At 43.4% G+C, this 20,997-nt stretch overlaps 2 pseudogenes; both read right to left on the bottom strand.

The window, feature by feature from the left end:
- Positions 1–2,342: 2,342 nt before the first annotated feature.
- Positions 2,343–10,614, bottom strand: LOC140709334 (endogenous retrovirus group K member 6 Env polyprotein-like; annotated as a pseudogene).
- A 1,653-nt stretch (positions 10,615–12,267) lies between these two features.
- On the bottom strand, positions 12,268–20,891 carry LOC103248704 (small ribosomal subunit protein uS5 pseudogene; annotated as a pseudogene).
- Between the last annotated feature and the right edge of the window lie 106 nt (positions 20,892–20,997).

The raw sequence follows: 20,997 nt of genomic DNA, 5'->3' as shown, positions 1-20,997 counted from the left end.
TTTAGGGGGTACATATGATACTTTGTTACATACATAGAATGTGTAATGACCAATTCAGGGTATTTAGGATATCCATCATCTTCAGCATTTATCATTTCTGTGTGTTCAGTACATTTCAAGTTGTCTCTTCTAGCTATTTTGAAATGCATAATACACTGTTGTTTAACTATAGTCACTTTACTCTGCTATTAAAAATCAGAACATATTCCTTCTATCTAACTGTATGTTTGTACCTATTAACCAACCTCTCTTCCTCCCCATTCACACACCCACAACCCTTTTAGCCTCTGGTAACTAACATTTTACTCTCTACTTTCATGAGATCAACTTTTTTTAGGCTCCCACACGAGTGAGAATATGTCATATTTGCCTTTCTGGGTCGAGCTTATTTCACTTAACACAATGACCTCCAATTCCAACCATGTTGCTACAAATGACATAATTTATTCTTTTTTTTTTTTTTTTGAGACAGGGTCTCACTCTGTCGCCCAGGCTAGAGTGCAGTGGCGTGATCATAGCTCACTGCAGCCTTGACCTCCCAGGCTCAAGCAATCCTCCCACTTCAGCCTTCCAAGTAGCTTGGACTACAGGCACACCACCATGCCCAGCTAATTTTTGCATTTTTTTGTAGAGATGGGGTTTTGCCATGTTGCCCAGGCTGGTCTCGAACTCCTGAGTTCAAGTGATCCACCCATCTTGGCCTACCAAAGTGCTGGGATTGCAGGCATGAGCAACCATGCCCAGCCTAATTCATTCTCCTCCCCGCTTTTTTTTGATGGGCTGTTGCTCTGTTGCCCAGGCTGGAGTGCAGTGGTGCAGTCATGGCACGCTGCAGCCTTGAAATTCTAGGCTCAGGTGGTCCTCCTGACTCTGTCTCCTGAGTAGCTGGGACTACAGGCACATGCTACCACGCTTGGCTAATTTTTTATTTTATTTTTTGTAGAGACGGGGTCTCACTGTGTTGCCCAGGCTGGTCTCGAACTCCTGGCCTCAAACAGTCCTCCCACCTTGGTCTCCTAAAGTGCTGGGATTACAGGCATGAGCCAACATGCCCACCCTTCAGTCTTTTTAATTGCCAAATAATATTCCATTATGTGTGTGTGTGTGTGTGTGTGTGTGTGTGTGTGTGTGTGTATATATATATATATCACATTATCTTTCTCAGTCATCCACTGATGGACACAAAGTTGATTCCATATCTTTGCTATTGTGAATAGTGCTGCAATAAACATATGGGTGGAGCTATCCCTTGATATACTGATTTCCTTTCCTTTGGATAAATACACAGTAGTGAGACTGCTACATCGCATGATAGTTCTACTTTTCGTTTCTTTGAGAAATCTCCATAACTGTTTTCCACAATGGCTATACTAATTTGCATTCCCACCAACAGTGTATAAGTCTCCTCTTCTCTGCATCCTGACCAGCAACTGTTTATTTTATTTTTTTATCTTTCTCGTAATAGCCATTCTAACTGGGGTGAGACAATATCTCACAGTGGTTTTGATTTCCTTTTATTTTTATTATTTTTTTTTTTTGAGATGGAGTTTCTGGCTTGTTGCCCAGGCTGGAGTACAATGGCACGATCTCAGCTCACCACAGCCTCTGCCTCCCGGGTTCAAGCAACTCTCCTGCCTCAGCCTCCCGAGTAGCTGGGATTACAGGCGTGTACCACCACGCTGGCTAATTTTGTATTTTTAGTAGAGACGGGGTTTCACTATGTTGGCCAGGCTGGTCTCGAACTCCTGACCGCAGGCCCACCTTGGCCTCCCAAAGTGCTGGGATTACAGGCATGAGCCACCATGCCCGGCCTTGATTTGCATTTCTATGATGATTAGTAATATTGAGCATTTTTTCATATACCTGCTGGCCTTTGTACATCTTCTTTTGAGAAATGTCTGTTCAGATCCTTTGCTCACTTTTAAAAATGGAATTGTTTTTGCTATTGAGTTGTTTGAGTTCCATGTATATTCTGGATATTAATCCCTTGTTAGATGAATGGTTTGCAAATATTTTGTACCATTCAACAGGTTGTCTCTTCATTCTGTTGTTTCCTTTGCTGTGCATGAACTTTTTAGTTTAGTATAGTCCTATTTGTCTATTTTTGGTTTTGTTGCCTGTGCTTTTGAAGTCTTAGTCACAAAGTCTTTGCCTAGACCAGTATCCTAGAGGGTTTCCCCATGTTTTCTTCTAGTAGTTCTATAGTTTGGAATACATTTAAGTCTTTCATGCATTTTTGAAGGGAGCCTTCCCCTCCACACCTGTGGGTATTTCTCGCAAGGTGAAGACGAGAGACTGAGAAAAGAAATACGACACAGAGACAAAGTATAGAGGAAGAAACGTGGGCCCAGGGGACCTGCGCTCAGCAAGTGAGGACCTGCACTGGTGCTGGTCTCTGAGTTCCCTCAGTATTTATTCATCACTGTCTCTACTATCTCGTCAAGGGGAATGTGGTGGGGCTATAGGGTGAAGGTCGGGAGAGGGTCAGCAGAAAAACATGTGAGCAAAGACTCTGTGTCATAAATAAGTTGAAGAAAAGATGCTGTGCCTGGATGTGCACATAGGCTAGATTTATGTTTAACCTTACATTAACACCTCAGTGCAGTAAAGAGTAACAGAGCAGTACTGCCACCATGATGTCTCGCCTCCAGCCATAAGGCGGTTTTCTCCTATCTCAGAATAGAATGTATGGTCGGATTTTACACCAAGACATTCCCAGGGACGTGCAGGAGACAGGTGCCTTCCTCTTATCTCAACCACATAGAGGCCTTCCACTTTCACTACTCCTCCTCAGCACTGACCCTTTACAGGTGTCGGGCTAGGGGGCTGTAAGGTCTTTCCCTTCCCACGAGGCCATATCTCAGGCTGTCTCAGTGCAGGGAAACCTGGACAATACCCAGGCTTTCTTGGGCAGGGGTCCCTGCGGCCTTCCGCAGTGCACTGTGTCCCTGGTTAATCAAGAATGGAGAATGGCGATGACTTTCACCAAGCATACTGCCTGCAAAAACATTTTTAACAAAGCACATCCTGCACAGCCCTAAATCCCTTAAACCTTGAGTCAATACAGCACATGTTTTTGTGAGCACAGGGTTGGGACAAGAGTTACAGGTTAACGGCATCTCAAAGCAGAACAATTTTTCTTAGTACAGATCAAAATGTAGTTTCTTTTGTATTCCTTTTTCTAATTAGACACAGTAACAATCTGATCTCTCTTTCTTTTCCCTACATTTCCCCGTTTTCTTTTGACAAAACCACCATCGTCATTGTGGCCCGTTCTTGATGGTCGCTGTCCCTTCGGAGCTGCTGGGTACACCTGTAGACTAACAACAGACAGAGCAGGCACACAAGGATTAATACAAAATTTACAATAGTGGAACTTCCGAGGCTTTTAACCCAAGTGACAGGGTTAAGATTTGCAAAGCCATCAGCAGCTCCTGCGATTGCCTCAGTTCCTGGTATCAGATTTAAATGGGCTTTTGATGCTTTGAAAATTTGCTCTTTTAATTTTGAAACGTCTAAAGTAAGATTATCTTCTCTTTCCTACAGATGGCATCCAACCATGTCCCAGTGATGCTCAGACTCATTACAGGCTCGGGGTGTAATACAAAAATCTGATGTATTCCAGTCACACTGTAACTGAAAACGATGTTCCAAGCTCATGAGCCTGTCTCCCATCCAAATGACAGTTTGTCTAAGATCATTAATTGGGTTTGCCAATTTTTGATCAATATCAGATTGTGAATTCCACAATCTCGCAAAATTTTTTTGCCAATTGTTAACAAAGTTTACTGTCTGTACAGAAGAGTGCAGTGCAACTCCTGCCACAGCGGCCGTAGCTGTAACTGCAATTAATCCCATGATCACTGAAATTAAAGTAAAAATGAATGTTTTGGATCTATTTAGAACTTCTTTTAATACTTCAGTCAAAATATGGATGGATGGCGAAGCCTCCCATGGTCGGTCCATGGACACAGGGATCCCCATGCCCTCTCTTTATCTCACTAGTAGAATACGGTGCTGCCAATTAAAAGTCGAATCAATGCAAGTGAATAATCTACAATTTTCACAGGATATAGTTTGGGAATCTGGTTTAATAACTAAGTTTCCTACAATTAGCATATAAGGGGGTTTTACACAATTTTGCACAGGAATTGTCAGACTGGAATTTAGGCCAATAGTATAAGATGACTTACGATCTTTTGTTCCTGTAGCTTGATTTCCAGACCAAATTCTAATGTGTGAGGCCACAGTAAGCCTCCATAATTCTGGATGTTCAGGACCAATGACAGGACTTATTATTTTTGGTCTTGGAGCAGAGATTCCTTTTTCTCCCCATTCCCAAGGGTAGGGAGACTAACCTTTTGGACTTATTTTTATCTAAACCTTCTCTTACGTCACTGTTCACAGCCGGACTCATATGTGCACTGAAACACGATTGAGTTTGTCCTGTGCAACTGCGGTGGACGAGGTGCCCGATCTATAATGGTTCCGAATTCATTGTTTTGGAGTATCACCACACTATCCGCCACACATTCTTCCCAAACTAAAACTTCTGAGCGTTTTGATTCTTTGGGAATTTCCTTGAGGCAAGGCTTCCCCTTAGGCCTGGATTGTAATGATCTTTGATAAGAAGGGTCCTGTAAATAATTTACCTGTGGCCTGAGTGACATTCCACTTACCATGTCGTAAGTAAATCTACTGGTGGTACTGACAGTAGGTACTTCTACTAATTGTGGGTTTCAGGCATTAAGTATCCTGGTGCCCTCTCTAGGCAAATAGGAGGATAACGATACCCAATTGAAATATTCATCATTCCTTCTTCCTCGGGTTGGGCAGGGCAACAATCATCTATGGGGCCAGGTACCCACGCACTATTATTAACATATACTTCAATCAGATTATCCATCCATGTAACTGCCCGAATTAAGGGCGGGAAGGGCATGTAGGCCCAGTAGGTATAATCAGCTGCAGCTGCTCCTGCAGACGCGGGGAGACTTACTACCGTTGATACAATCATCAAAGCTGCAAGCAGCATACTCTCTGCAGTTTGTGTCACCCTTGTGTTCTCTAGGCTTTTTTTCAGAGAACTGTGTCAGCTTTTTAAATTGTGCCCAAGTCGGCAGTTCTGCTTTCTTGGTGGATGGCAACTTCATCTGTTCTTCTGATATCACCATTTTGTTTGTCTGGTAAGTCGACGGTGCTCGATTGTGGTGTCTCCGTCTCTGCAGAGACGCTTTTCTTTGCATCTCCGATGGGTTCATTGTAGAACTTTAAATGTCTAGTCGGTATCTAAACAGCAAGCTGATTTACCCCTGGTGAAACACAAGCAAAACCTCTCCCCCATGTTACCACCTTCCCTATTTCCCATGTTTTATTTTTGTTGTCTTTCCACCAAATTAGTTTTCCTTCATGTGGGCTCTTCTTTTTACCAGTAAGATGTTGTTTTGCAGAGGTAGTAGTCTAATTTCTATAAATGTTTAAAAAATTTAAAGTATAGAGTGCTAGATTAAGTTTCATCTGAGGAGTGGTATACTCCTTACTGTCTCCCCCTTCTTTTTTGTTTAACCAATTGAGTTTTGAGTGTTCTATTAGTTCTTTCAACTATGGCCTGTCCTTGGGAATTATAGGGAATTCCTGTTGTATGTGTAATTTTCCACTGATTTAAGAATTTTTGGAATATTTTACTACAGTATCCTGGCCCATTGTCAGTTTTAATTTTTTCTGAAATGCCCATGAGAGCAAAACAAGATAATAAATGTCTTTTAACATGGGAAATACTTTCTCCTGTCTTGCCCATATGAAATGTGAATAAGTATCAACTGTCACATGGACAAATGATAATTTTCCAAATGAAGGTACATGTGTGACATCCATTTGCCATAACGCATTAGGACCTAGACCTCTGTAATTAACTCTTGCCTCTTGAATGGGCAGGTGTAGAACTTGACACTGGGTGCAATGTTGTACAATATATTTTTCCTATTTCCATATGATATCAAATTTATTTTTTAATCCTGCCGCATTTACATGAGTCAAAGCATGAAGTTCTTGTGCTTTTATGAATGCAGAGGATACCAGTAAGTCAGCTTGTTCATTTGCTTTAGTTAAAGGCCCTGGTAAATTAGCGTGTGCTCGAATATGAGTAACATAAAATAGGAAATTTCTTTTTCTCACAGTTTGTTGTAATAAATTGAACAGCTGGTTTAACTGATCATCCATACTGTATTTGATTAGGGCTGTCGCAACATCCCTTGTAGCCCGTACTACATATGCAGAATCTGACACAATATTAATAGGCTGATTAAAATCTTGTACACTGTAATGGCTGTAACCAACTGCTCTTTGAGCCGAGTGATATTGAATTTTAATGACTTGTTCTTTTGGCCCAGTGTAAGCCACTTTTTCATTGCTGGAACCATCAGTAAACACTGTCAGAGCACTTTTCTAAAGGTTTAATGTCTGGTAATTTTAGGTAAAATCCAAGTAGTCAATTTTAAAAAATGGACGGTTTTTGTTTTTGGGTAATGATTGGCAATAATTCCCACAAAATCAGCAAGACCAGTCTGCCACATACAAGAATTGACAAAGGCTTGTCTAACCTGTTCCTTGTTTAAAGGAATAATGATTTTGTCTGGGTCGCTTCCACACAAGTTTATTATCATAATCTTGCCTGACCAATTAATGTAGCTATTTGATCCAAGTACAATGTGAAAGTCTTAATTGTACCGTGAGGAAGAAGGGAGCACTCCGCAAGCTCAGTGTTTTGAACAATGATGCCTGTCGGAGAATGTGCAGTAGCAAAAATCAACAGTTGGAGTGGGGCCAAGGGATCTATTCTATTTACTTGTGCTGACTGAATTTTTTCTTCAACTAATTCAATTTCATTTGCTGCCTCTGGGGTTAATATTCTTTTACTATTTAAGTCCGGGTCCCCTCTTAAAATAGAGAACAAATTTGACATGGCGTAAGTAGGAATGACTAGAGTTGGCCGAATCTAATTAATATCTCCTAGCAATTTGTGAAAGTCATTTAATGTTTTTAATGTGTCTTTTCTTATTTCTATTTTTTGTGGTTTAATTTTTCTATTTTTTACCTGCATCTATGTTAACTGGAGGATTGGCGGCCCTATTGTTTTGGATCTGTTGTTGTACCCCATCAATCCACCAGGTCTTAAATTGTAAAAATTGACAAGGTGAGAGTGACGATTTGGCCAAAATTTCCCAGTCATAAGGAATAAGTCTATTTCCGTGAGCAACGGAATCTAGTAATGTTCTCATATAAGGAGAATTGGGTACATACTGTTTTACTCCCTCTTTCATGTCTTTTAGCATTTTCATAGAAAAGGACTCATACCTGGCATCAGCTCAGGTAGGCGCTCCCTCTTGGGCCCCTTCTCCAGGTGGTATGGGCTCTAGAATATTACTAGAAACTGCCATGCCTCAGTATCTCCTTGTTTTCTTGCCTTCGCAACAATTTCATGTAATGCACCACATTGTCCACTAGGTGGTGCTGTAGGATTAAGTCTCATAGTGGGCGGCTGAGGCTATAGCACCGTGCCCTGTGGTGCTGGAAACTTCCTGGCTGTCCATACTGATTTTCTGGGAGCGGCCGATACTGAAGTTCGGCTGGCGACCAGTATTGGCAGGGTACTGGCCGTTGGGTCTTACTTTCTACCAGCTGATATTGTGGATACTGTATCTGGATTGTCATTGCCGTGATAGAGACTATCCTTTTCTGATATTCTCTTGGGGTTTGTACTTGTCTAACCTGCATTTGAGATTGGAGAGTTGGCCATCATGGTTTAGACTCTGATGGCCCCAATAGTTCTAGACCTTTTCCCCCCAATTTTGATGGTTCAGAATATATTACCTCCTGTAATTTACTGTAGTCAACATTTTGCGTTGACCGAACCATTACAGGCTCTTCTACCTTTTTATACTGTGAACTTTCCATTCCTTTCTCAAATTCTGTCCCTGCCTCTTCTTCACAATCAATTACACAGCTTTCAGGGGCATCAGAAACTGAAACGCTATCTTCTTCTGTTTTAAAGATTCTAAAGCTATTTTAATAATGGCCCAATTATTCTGTAGTGTAAGTGGGATGATTTTATCCTATTTTCTTGTTTTAATTCTTTGCCAATTTTCCCCAATCTTTTAGATTTAAAGTTCCCTGTTCTGGAAACCATGGGCAGAATTGTTCTATTGTTTGGAATACCGTGATTAGATTTTCTGTAGAGGTTCTAACTCCCCCTCTTCTTAAAAGAATTTTAATAAAACTGAGATAAGAGGCATATTTGCTTTCAGTTTGACCCATTGTTATCCTAGGTTTCTCTGAGTGCACAAGCTTACCGCAAGGCTGACCGTGGACGTACTCAGGAATCTCTCATCGATTTGTCTTCAATGATCACACTGTAGCGTATCTTCACCATAGAGAAAGGAACCCACATTGGGCACCAGATGAAGGGGGCCTGCCCCTCCACACCTGTGAGTATTTCTCACAAGGTGGAGACGAGGGACTAAGAAAAGGAAATAAGACACAGAGACAAAGTATAGAGGAAGAAATGTGGTCCTAGGGGACTGGCACTTAGCAAGTGAGGACCTGCACCTGCGCTGGTCTCTGAGTTCCCTCAGTACTTATTGATCACTTTCTTTACTATCTCCACGAGGGGAATGTGGTGGGGCTAAAGGGTGAAGGTGGGGAGAGGGTCAGCAGAAAAACATGTGAGCAAAGACTCTGTGTCATAAATAAGTCGAAGAAAAGATGCTGTGCCTGGATGTGCACATAGGCTAGATTTATGTTTAACCTTACATTAACACCTCAGTGCCATGAGGCAGTACCGCTTCCAGCCATAAGGCGGTTTTCTCCTATCTCAGAATAGAATGTACGGTCGGATTTTACACCAAGACATTCCATTCCCAGGGACGTGCAGGAGACAGGTGCCTTCCTCTTATCTCAACCACATAGAGGCCTTCTGCTTTCACTAATCCTCCTTAGCACAGACCCTTTACAGGTGTCGGGCTGGGGGGCTGTAAGGTCTTTCCCTTCCCATGAGGCCATATCTCAGGCTGTCTCAGTGGGGGGAAACCTGGATAATACCCAGGCTTTCTTGGGCAGGGGTCCCTGTGGCCTTCCACAGTGCATTATGTCCCTGGTTAATAGAGAATGGAGAATGGCGATGACTTTCACAAAGCATACTGTCTGGAAATACTTTTTTCTTTTCTTTTTTTTTTTTTCAGAGGGAAGTCTCGCTCTGTCGCCCAGGCTGGAATGCAGTGGTGCAATCTCGGCTCACTGCAAGCTCTGCCTCCTGGGTTCATGCCATTCTCCTGCCTCAGCCTCCCGAGTAGCTGGGACTACAGGTGCGTGCCACCATGCCTGTCTAAGTTTTTGTATTTTTAGTACAGAAGGGGTTTCACCGTGTTAGCCAGGATGGTCTTGATCTCCTGACCTCATGATCCGCCTGCCTCAGCCTCCCAAAGTGTTGGGATTACAGGCGTGAGCCACTGCGCCCGGCTGCAAACACATTTTTAACAAAGCACATCCTGTACAGCCCTAAATCCCTTAAACCTTGAGTCAATACAGCACATGTTTTTGTGAGCACAGGGTTGGGCCAAGAGTCACAGATTAACAGCATCTCAAAGCAGAACAATTTTTCTTAGTACAGATCAAAATGGAGTTTCTTCACTGGGCGTGGTGGTTCACGCCTGTAATCCCAGCACTTTGGTAGGCTGAGGCAGGCAGATCACGAGGTCAGGAGATCGAGACCATCCTGACTACCACGGTGAAACCCTGTCACTACTAAAAATACAAAAAATTAGCTGGGCATGGTGGCGGGCACCTGCAGTCCCAGTTACTAGGGAGGCTGAGGCGGGAGAATGGTGTGAACCCAGGAGGTGGAGCTTGTAGTGAGACGAGATTGTGCCACTGCACTCCAGCCTGGGCGACAAAGTGAGACTTCCTTTCAAAAAAAAAAAAGAGTTTCTTTTGTCTTCCTTTTTGTAGATACAGTAACAATCTGATCTCTCTTTGTTTTCCCTACACATTTTGAGTTGATTTTTTGCATATGGTGAGAGATAGGAGTTTAGTTTCATTCTTCTGGATATGGATATTGTTTTCACAACAACATTTTCCCCCAGCGTATGTGCTTGGTACCTTTTTCAAATATCAATTCGCTGTACGTGGATTTATTTCTGGGTTCTCTATTTTGTTCTCTTGGTCTATGTTTTTATATCAATGCCATGCTGTGTTGGTTATTAGAGCCTTGCAATATATTTTAAAGTCAGGCAGTATAATGCCTCTAGCTTTGTTCTTTTCGTTTAGGATTGCTTTGACTATTTGGACTTTTTGTTCCGTACAAATTTTAGGATTTTTTTTTTCTGTCTTTCTTGTTTTACTTTTTCTTGTTTTACTCTTGATTACAGGCATGAGCCACTGCGCCCAGCCTAATTTTTCTTTTTAAAAAAATGTTTAGCAGAGATCTCTCTATATTGCTCAGGTTGGTCTCGAACTCCTGGCTTTAAACAGTCCTTCTACCTTGGCCTCTCAGAGTGCTGGGATTACAGGCATGAGTCACCATACCCAGCCAATTTTTCTACTATATTTTTAATTCCCCAGAGCTGTTACTTTTTCTGTTTGTTTTTTGGACCATTTTATCTTTGCTTTATGGATGCAGTATTTTCTACTATCTCTCATAGACTGCTTATTTTTAAAAAATATTGTTCTGTCCTTTTCAGTTTCTGTTCCCTTTTTCTTTTTTTTCTATTTGATGCTGTCTTTCTTGGTGAAGGTTTATCTTAAATATCTGGTGACCCTTTGTTGTCTCTTCATATTTAAGAGTGAGTCACTAAGTATTTGGAAGCTCTGTGTTAACAGGAAGTTTATCAGTTCGTGGGTTTCACTGTAGGATGATGAAGTGGGTACTTAGGTGTTTTGTTGGGGGACCTCAAATATCAGTATGTATAGATCTTTCCTCTGGGGTTAATTAAAATTAATTCCCTGATATCTTGCCTGGAGAATACAAGCCTCGCTGTCAGCATTCCTGGAGCAAATTTCAGCAGGACTGTGTTTCACCGTTCAGCATGTAGACAATTCATCTAATCTCTGTTTTCAGTCTGATACCCTCCTACCTTAGCCTCCCTGCTATTATCTTTAGCTGTGTCTGGTATCTCAGTGTCTGGAGCTTCTCTACCTCAATTTTGTCCCAGGGGCTGCTAGGGAGATGAAAGGGTAGTTGTCTAAGTGAGTAGGATGGAGAAAAAGACTTGGCCGTTTCACTTCCTATAAAGGCTTTCAGCCAAACCCTCTCTTTCCTGCCTCTCACGTCACCTCTGATGTGCTCTGTCCCAGTCCTGACATTCTAGTGTTCTGCAATATGAATCTGTTTGTCTCTTGTTAGTATAACCCTCAGCAAACATTTAGAATTGTTTTCTCAGCTCAACTATGGTTTTCTATCTTCCAAAAATGTGTTGATATCCTTAATCTGCTATCGGTTTCTTTCTTACTCTCTTTGTCCATAGACTGGAAACCACAAAAATGTTAACTCACTGTCACTTCAGTGATTTGGGGAGTGAACATATGTGTTTAATCTTATGTACAAGCATAAACAGAAGTGCAAGACTGTCAAGATGCCCACTGTTTGCTCCTATTAAAAGTTAGAGCCAGAAAATTCATAGATATGGCTGGGCAAGGTGGCTCACGCCTGTAATCCCAGCACTTTGGGAGGCTGAGGCAAGTGGATCATGAGGTCAGGAGTTCAAGATCAGCCTGGCCAAGATGGTGTAATCCCATTTCTACTAACAATACAAAAATTAGCTGGGCATGGTGGCAGGAACCTGTAATCCCTCTCAGCTACTTGGGAGGCTGAGGCAGGAGAATCGCTTGAACCCAGGGGACGGAGGTTGCAGTGAGCCGAGATTGCGCCACTGCACTCCAGCCTGGGTGACAGAGTAAGACTCTGTCTCAGAAAAAAAAAAAAAAAAAAGGAAAAAGAAAACTCATAGATAAAATATAGATAAAATTCTACTCTCATAGGCCAATGTGGAAAAAGCAGGAGTCTGAGAGTTGCAGTACATGTGTCCAAGCCCTATTATTGTCATTTATTGGTTGTCTGAAGCTAGGTAAGTTAAATTTTCTGACTATCTGTTTCCTCATCTGTAAAGTGGTGATAATCATCCCTAGATAGTCTGTCTTACTTGTAATGAAGTAAAACAATTGATATAAATATATAAACATCAAATATATATCATTTATCATAAACTCTATCACCAGTAGGCATAGTCAAATATATTTTCAGAGGCACTGTAACATAGCAGAAAAAATATGGGCTCCAGATTCACGCAGACTTGGGCTCGAATTCCATCTCTGTTACTCACTGTGTTATGCTGGGTAAGTGACTTACACTCTCTGAGCCTTCGTTAACCTGTTTATAAAATGGATATAATGTTAACCTGACAAAGCTGTTCTTGAGTACTAAACGAGATAATGCAACATCTATAGGGCCTGACAGTAAGTACTCAACAGATATTAATTCTTCCACACAGGCCCCTAATTTGAGACCAGCTTTTTTTTTAGGCTTAATTCACTTTATTTTTCTCGTGTAAAAACCCTATGTTGCAGCCACAGCTGGAGCCTGGGTCCTCTGCATGGAGACTCTGGTGTGGGTCTTGACGAGGTGGTCAGTGAATTCCTGATACGGAGACTTAGTGAATATAGTCTCCTTCCAGAGGTTGGGGGTCAGGGAGCTGTAGGTCTTACAGATGGCGTCAAAGGTGGCCTTGGAGAAGTTGCCCAGGGTGGCAGTGCAGCCCCTGGCTGAGGTGTAGCAGTCATCAACACCAGCCATCATGAGGAGCTTCTTGGGCACAGGCGCCCAGACAATGCCTGGGCGCAGGGATGAGGTGCACCAGCACAGAGCCGCAGCGGTCTGTCACCTTGCAAGGGACAGTGTGGGGCTTTCCCATCTTGTTCCCCCAATAGCCTCTGCGCACAGGGACATTGGAGAGCTTGGCCAGGATGATGGCCCCGCGGATGGCAGTGGCCACCTCCTTGGAGCGCTTAACACCCAGACCGACGTGGCCATTGTAGTCCCCGATGGCAACAAACGCCTTGAATCTGGTGTGCTGGCCGGCGCGGGTCTGCTTCTGCACCGGCATAATCTTCAAAACCTCTTCCTTGAGAGAGGCCCCCAGGAAAAAGTCAATGATCTCAGATTCGTTGATGGGCAGGGAGAAGAGACATCCTCCAGGTACTTGATCTTCATGTCCTTGACCAGGTGGCCCAGCTTGGTGATGGGCATCTACTCCTTATCCTCGGCCTTGCCTCAGCGAGTTCCGCGGCCTTGGCTCCGGCCGTGACCCTGGCCCCGGATGCCAATGCCGAAACCTCCGCGGAAGCCACCGCGGTTCCCCATCCCTCCCAGGGCTGCCGGGGCCTCCGCCCCGCCCCCCGCCCTGCCGCCCCGCTGCCCCCTGCACTGGAGTCATCCGTCATTTGGGGATTTGTTGGAGAAGAAGAGCTTTTTCACACTAAGATGAAAATCCTGAGTATTTCATTAGCTCATGCCAAACTACACTGATAATTACCATCTTAGATCATCAATAGTCCTCATAAAATTTTATTTATTTGCTGTTTTCCCAGGACCAAATTATAAGGTGAATAGCCCAAATTAAAAGGATTCCTCATAGGAGACCTTTGAAGTCAACTGGCTATTGCTAAGGCATCTTTAGCATTTCATTATGAAATAAGATGTGAAACTTGTAACAAATATCAAGAGATCAGAGGCTCTGGAATACTGGGAATAACTACAGCTCAAAAAATTATCCTAAAATTTTTTGGGGGGGGGGTTTTATTTGATCCTCATACAAATCTAGACTCCACAGTCTTTTTTACCCCGTTTAAAGATGGATTAACAGAAGCAATGAGTAAAGAAGCTTCCTTTACTCAACTTCCTTGAGTACTTCCTTGAGACTCATCTATCTGTGGAAAACAACCAAGAACTGCAGTCTTGGTCTTTTGTCTCCCAGTTTAGTGCTCTTTTTTAAAAAATATGGTAAAATACAAATGCCATAAAATTTATCATTTCAACCATTTTAAAGTACATTCACATTATTGTACAACCAATTTGCAGAACTCTTTCCATCTTGCAAAACTGGAACTCTGTACCCATTAGACAACAACTCTCTCTTACCCACTCTCTCCCTAGCCCCTAGCAACCACCATTCTACTTTCTGTTTCTATGAATTTGACTATTCTAGGTACCTCATATAAATGGGATAACACAGTAGTTGTCTTTTTGTGGCTAGCTTATTTCACTAAATATAATGTTCTTAAGGTTCATCCATATTGTGGCATGTATCAGAATTTCATTCTTTTTTAAGACTGAATGATATTCTATTGTATGTACACACCGCATTTTGATTACCCATTCATCCACTGATGGACACCTGGGTACTTCCCAGGTATGAATAATGCTGCTGTAAACATGGGTGTAAAAATATCTCTTTGAGACATTGCTTTCAGTTTGTTTGTTTTTTGTTTTGTTTTGTTTTTGAGACGGAACTTTACTCTTGTTGCCCAGGCTGGAGTGCCATGGCGGGATCTCGGCTCACTGCAACCTCTGCCTCCTGGGCTCAAGCGTTTCTCGTGCCTCAGCCTCCTGAGTAGCTGGGATTACAGGCACCCGCCACCATGTCTGGCTAATTTTTTGTATTTTCAGTAGAGATGGGGTTTTACAATGTTGACCGTGGCTGGTCTTGAACTCCTGACCTCAAGTGATCTGCCTGCGTCACCCTCCCAAAGTGCTGGGATTACAGGTGTGAACTACCCGCACCCAGCCCTTTCAGGTTTTTTTTTTTTTTTTTTTAATTTACGTAATTGAATTGTTAGATTATATGGTAATTCTGTTTAAAAATTTTTGAGGAACCACCATGCTCTTTTCCATAGGGGCTGCATCATTTTACAGTCCTGCCAAGGGTACACAAGGGTTCCAGTTTTTCCATATCTTGATAATATATGTCATTTTCTGGAGTTTTTTTTTTTTTTTTTTTTTTTAAATTAACAGCAATTCTACTGGGCGTAAGGTAGTATCTCATCGTGGTTTTCTTAAGAGTCTTGAAGTCTTCTGTACAGATGGCAAGATATTAAGTAACCTTGGATAACATCATCAAAAAACATTCATATTCTTTTTTTTCAATTGATTTAAGAGACAGGGTCTTGCTCTGTCACCCAGGGCGGAGTGTAGTGGTGTGATCATAACTCACTGCAGCTTCAAACTCCTGAGCTCAAGGGATCCTCTTGCCTCAGCCTCTTGAGTAGCTGGGGCCACTGGCACAAGCCACCATGCCGGGCTAATTTTTTTTTTAATTACTTTTTTGTAGAGACAAGGTCTCACTATGCTGTCCAGGCTGGTCTCAAACTCCTGGCCTCAAGCAATCCTCCTACTCTGGCCTCCCAAAGTGTCGGGATTACAGACATAAGCTACTGCACCCAGCCTCAACAAACGTTTACTGAGCTCCTAATAGGTGCTAGGCACTGTGCTGGGTACTGGGGTTATAAATCTCTTAAGAGCAAGGGAGAAAGATGGGCAATGAATAGTGACCAAGGTGCTGAGTATATTCAAGGTACACTGAATCACTCCTTACTGAAAGCCTGCTAATCTTTCAAGAAGACTATCAGGTGCTTTTATGGCTCATGCCTGTAATCCCAACACATTGGGAGGCTGAGGTGGGAGAATCACTTGAGGCCAGGACTTTGAGACCACTGGGGCAACACAGTGAGACCCCATCTCTACAATTTTTTTTTTTTTAAAATTAGCTGGGTGTGGAGGTACATGCCTATAGTCCTACTACTTGAGAGGATGAGGCAGGAGGACTGCCTGAGCCCAGGAGTTTGAGGTTGCAGTGAGTCATGATCATGCCATTGTACTCCAGCCTAGGTGACAAAGTGAGACCCTGTCTCAAAAAAGCAAAAACAAAAATTGATCACCTCCTTTTACAGTGAATCAAAAAAGGAGTATGTAAAACATATTTATTTCCTACGTTCACACCCAATTATTCCAAACAGAATATAGCTGGGAGGTTTCCCATCCTCTCTTGGGAAGTGAAGACTGGTGCAAGTTAGTAATTAGCGCTTATACCTATCACCCCATATGGGTGTCTGAATTCACAAACATGTGCTAGGTTTTGGGGAAGCAAAGAAATATGAGTAAGGCACAGATCCTACCCTCCAGGATCTCAAGGACAGCTACAATGTAATACAATAAGGGCTGTAACAGAAAAAAGACAAGTAGAAAGAAAGGAATCATTCTTTTCCCTTGTGGAGAAATCAAAGGCTTCTTTAAAAAAGTAAAGTCTAGATCTGGATCTTAAAGAATGACAGGAGTTCATCAGATTCCAGGAACAGGAGGGGAGGACATTCTAGAGAGGGAACAGCATGGAACAAATGAAAGGGCACAGCATGCTTATGAAATATTAAATGATTTAGTATGACTGGAACTTAGCACACACAATGGAGAGTGCTAAGAAGGGTACAGCAGCATGGTGAGGGGGGCTTGGAGGCAGACTGGCAATCTATTCTGAAGGTAACAGAGAATTAACTGATTTTTAGCAAGGGAGCAGTTTGATTTTTTTTTTTTTTTTTTTTTTTTCCCCTGCCCCAGGAAACTCGATGGGCTAGATGGAGGACGAACTGGAGTTATAAGAGAACCAAGAAAAAGATATGGGAGAAGGAGGTCAGGAACTAACCAAATAAGATCTCAAAGACCCTTGTTTTGTCCCATAGCAGTCATGAGGATGACTTGCTGGGAAAAATACCCAGAGCTTGTTATTTGTTACAGAGACAGGGTCTCATTATATTGTCCAGGCTGCTCTCAAACTCCTGAGTTCAAGTGATCCTCCTTCCTCAGCCTTCCTCAGTCACCATGCCCAGCCATTCAGAGACCCTTGGAGTAGAGCACCAGAGCTCAGGACCTCATGTATTTGGCCTCCAAAACCAGAAATCTGATTTTCCTGAAGCATGTATCATGGAACAGATACTTGAGGATTGATTCACAAAAAGCAATTTCATAAGAGACTGTGGTACAGGCCGGGCACGGTGGCTCATGCCTGTGATCCTAGCACTTTGGGAGGCTGAGGCAGGCAGATCACAAGGTCAGGAGATCAATCCCACGGTGAAACCCCGTCTCTACTAAAAATACAAAAAATTAGCTGGGCGCAGTGGCAGGTGCCTGTAGTCCCAGCTACTTGGGAGGCTGAGGCAGGAGAATGGCATGAACCCAGGAGGCGGACCTTGCAGTGAGCCGAGATTGCGCCACTGCACTCCAGCCTGGGCAACAGAGCAAGACTCTGTCTCAAAAAAAAAAAAAAAAAAATTTCTTAGTGTCTTTGTTAGTGTGAACTAATGAACTAGCTTCCTTGGTATAAGTAACTTATTTTTTAATTAAAAATATATTTTATATTATATATAATACATATATATACACAACATCCCACAAATGTATATATTTTTTTTATATATATATATATATTTTTTTTTTTGGTAGAGATGGGTCTATGTTGGCCAGGCTGGTCTCAAACTCCTGAGCTCAAGCAATCCTCCCACCTGGGCCTCCCAAAGTGCTGGGATTACAGGTGTGAGCCACCATGCCTGGCCCACAGATCATTTCATAAGTTCCTTTTCTTCACCTCTATCACTTGTCTTCTTTTGTTTTTCCATTTCATTTATTTTTCCTTTCTCTGTCATTTGTGTATTTGAACAGCCTTTTCCAAAACTTAGGCCACACTGTTTCCTTCTCTTCTCTTCAAGGCCTCCCACTTAAAATGATTTGGGGACTGTCATATACCAAATGTTTCTCTCTCAAAGATCCAAAAAATGATCAAACAGGGGTGATTCTGTCCCTCCCAGGGAATATTTGGGAGTGTCTGGAGACATTTTTGGTTGTCACAACTAGGGGGAGGGTGCCACTGGCATTTATTATATAGAGGTTGGGATGCTGCTAAACATCTTACAATGCACAGAACAACATCCCACAACAAATAATTATCTGGCCTGACAAAAAATTGTCTGCCAATATGTCAATAATGCTGCCATTGAGTAACTCTGGTATGCACAAATATCAGCAGCTGAAAATGACTGAAGTTTGGTGGCACCAGTCCAGGCTCTTTAGGGATTCAAATTCTCAAGGTGGGAAAGTGGCAGCCACTGGCATCAGATTGTCTGGACTTGGATTCCCAGGTTACCTGTTTTGCTGGCTGCATATGGCTTGACTATTTAGTGCCACAAAAGCAGTTTCCTCATCTGGAAAAAGGGGCTAATAAACCATCTACCTCATTAAGATGTAAGCTCCTTGGAGGCAAGGAACTGCCATGCTTAGATTAGGGTCTAGTATCCAGTAGAGAGTACTAGGTTCTGTGGATTATCTCACACAGTTGTGTTGAGGCCTAAAGCAGCGAATATGATTTAGTAATGTGGAACACAGTGAAGAGATCCAGCCCATGATATCAGGAAGCTGGCTGGCACTGTTAACTAGGATGTGCTGCCCTGTTGAACACTAACAATTTCAGAACACCAACATCAGGCAAGGCCATTCTGTGACCACGGTGGGTCCAAACAAAAACAAAACCACTCCACAATGATGTCTGAATATAAACAAACAAAAAGAAACATTGTGCCAACCATAAAAAAATGACCAGATATAAGGCCAGTCATGGTGGCTCACACCTGTGATCCCAGCACTTTGGGAGGCCAAGGTGGGTGGATCACCTGAGGTCAGGAGTTCGAGACCAGTCTGATCAACACAGAGAAACCCTGTCTCTACTAAAAACACAAAATTAGCCGGGCGTGGTGGTACATGCCTGTAATTCCAGCTACTTGGGAGACTGAGGCAGGAGAATTCCTTGAACCCAGGAGGTGGAGTTGCGGTGAGTCAAGATCATGCCATTATACTCCAACCTGGAAACAAGAGCGAAATTCTGTCTCAAAAAAACAAAACAAAACAAAACAAAACACCAGATATGCTCCCATCTCTATCCTTTCTTTTTTTTTGAGACGGAGTCTCGCTCTGTCGCCCAGGCTGGAGTTCAGTGGTGTGATCTCGGCTCACTGCAATCTCTGCCTCCCGGGTTCAAGTGATTCTCCTGCCTCAGCCACCTGAGTAGCTGGGATTACAGGAGCACACCACCATGCCCGGCTAATTTTTGTATTTTTAGTAGAGATGGGGTTTCACCATGTTGGTCAGGCTGGTCTCAAACCCCTTATCTCATGATCCGCCTGCCTTGCCTCCCAAAGTGCTGGCATTACAGGTGTGAGCCACTGTGCCCAGGCTTTTTTATTATTATCATTATTTTGAGATGGAGTCTCGCTCTGTCGCCAGGCTGGAGTGCAGTGGCTTGATCTCGGCTCACTGCCACCTCCGCCTCCTGGGTTCAAGTGACTCTCCTGCCTCAGCCTTCTGAGAGCTGGGACTACAGGTGCGCACCACCATCCCCAGCTAATTTTTGTATTTTTAGTAGAGACGGGCTTTTACCATGTTGGATAGGATGGTCTCAATCTCTTGACCTGGTGATTCGCCCGCCTCGCCTCTTAAAGTGCTGGGATTACAGGCGTGAGCCACCGCATCCAGTCACTTTTTTTTTTTTTTTTAAACCAATTGCAGTTTTAGCCTCGCTTGGTTCCACTTCCTTTCTTCTTCTTTTTTTTAATCTTCTTTTTGAGACGGAGTCTCACTCTGTCGCCCAGGCTGGTGTGCAGTGGCGCGATCTCGGTTCACTATAACCTCTGCCTCCCGAATTCAAGCAATTCTCCTGCCTCAGACTCCAGAGTAGCTGGGATTATAGGCGCCTACCGCCACACGCGGCAACTTTTTCTATTTTTAGTAGGGACGAGGTTTCGCCATGTTGGCCAGGATGGTCTTGAACTCCTGACCTCAGGTGATCCGCCCGCCTTGGCCTCCCAAAGTGCTGGGATTACAAGCGTGAGCCACCACGCCCGGCCAGTTCTACTTTCTTATTATGTAAGAATTATAGGCCGGGCGAGGTGGCTCATCCCAGTTACTCGGGAGGCTGAAGCAGGAGAATCGCTTGAATTTGGGAGGCAGAGCTTGCAGTGAACCGATATCTCGCCACTGCACTCCAGCCTGGGCGACAGACAGAGCGAGTCTCCAAAAAAAAAAAAATTATTAAATTACCCAATCATAGAATTACCCCCACCTCCTGACTGCATCTAATCCAGAGAGAAGCTCTGCTTCCTTAAACCCTGCCCAAATCCTGTAAATTCTTTCCAACACCCTCTTCTCAAGACGTCCCGGTGTTTTCCACGGTGTACTGCCCTCCCTGCAAGACCATAAACCCCACCTTTTCCAACTACAAGAGTGTTCTTGACGGTCTTTGGCTGGAGGTCACTGCCGCAGTGAGACCTCCCTAAAGGGTCTCTGCTGTTTTTAGGTCTAAAAGGAAATTCCGTGGTGCAGCCAGAGCGTTCAGTCAGATTTCATAAACAAGTATTTTGAGGCTTCCCGACAGTTGCCTCTTGCGTGGTTGTTTCTCCTCAGCAGATGCTATCTCTCCTGGGAGAAGACCGGGAAGATACTTTGGTTTCTGACCTCCTAAGCAGAAAACCAGCCGTCAAATTTCTCATGAAGTAAAAACCCTCAGGGAGGTGAGCGCCTCCAGCTCCAACTCAGAATTTCTCAAACACCATGACGCCCCGGGTTCAAGTGGGAAACTAAAGGTCGAGCGGGTTCATACGACTCAGAGTCTAAGCCACTACCCTAATCCAGGAGGAAGGGACCCCAACTCACTCTACAAGCAGCGCAAGAGAACGCTCCAAAACGCTGAGGCAGTATCAACAACCTAACCTTCTTCCGGCTGCTGCTCGCTCGGTGGTTGCGCACAGGTCGCTGGGAGGCTACAGCGCAAGCGCAATCCTCTTATAGGTGGACTACAAGTCCCGGCATGCCTGGCTACGCGGCGTCGCCTGGTAACTCGCGTCACACGAAGCGCGCTA

Source organism: Chlorocebus sabaeus, chromosome 2, assembly GCF_047675955.1.
Source record: "Chlorocebus sabaeus isolate Y175 chromosome 2, mChlSab1.0.hap1, whole genome shotgun sequence".
Lineage (NCBI taxonomy): Eukaryota > Metazoa > Chordata > Mammalia > Primates > Cercopithecidae > Chlorocebus > Chlorocebus sabaeus.
The sequence above is the reverse complement of the archived record's forward strand: the minus strand, read 5'-3'. Positions and strand labels throughout refer to the sequence as shown.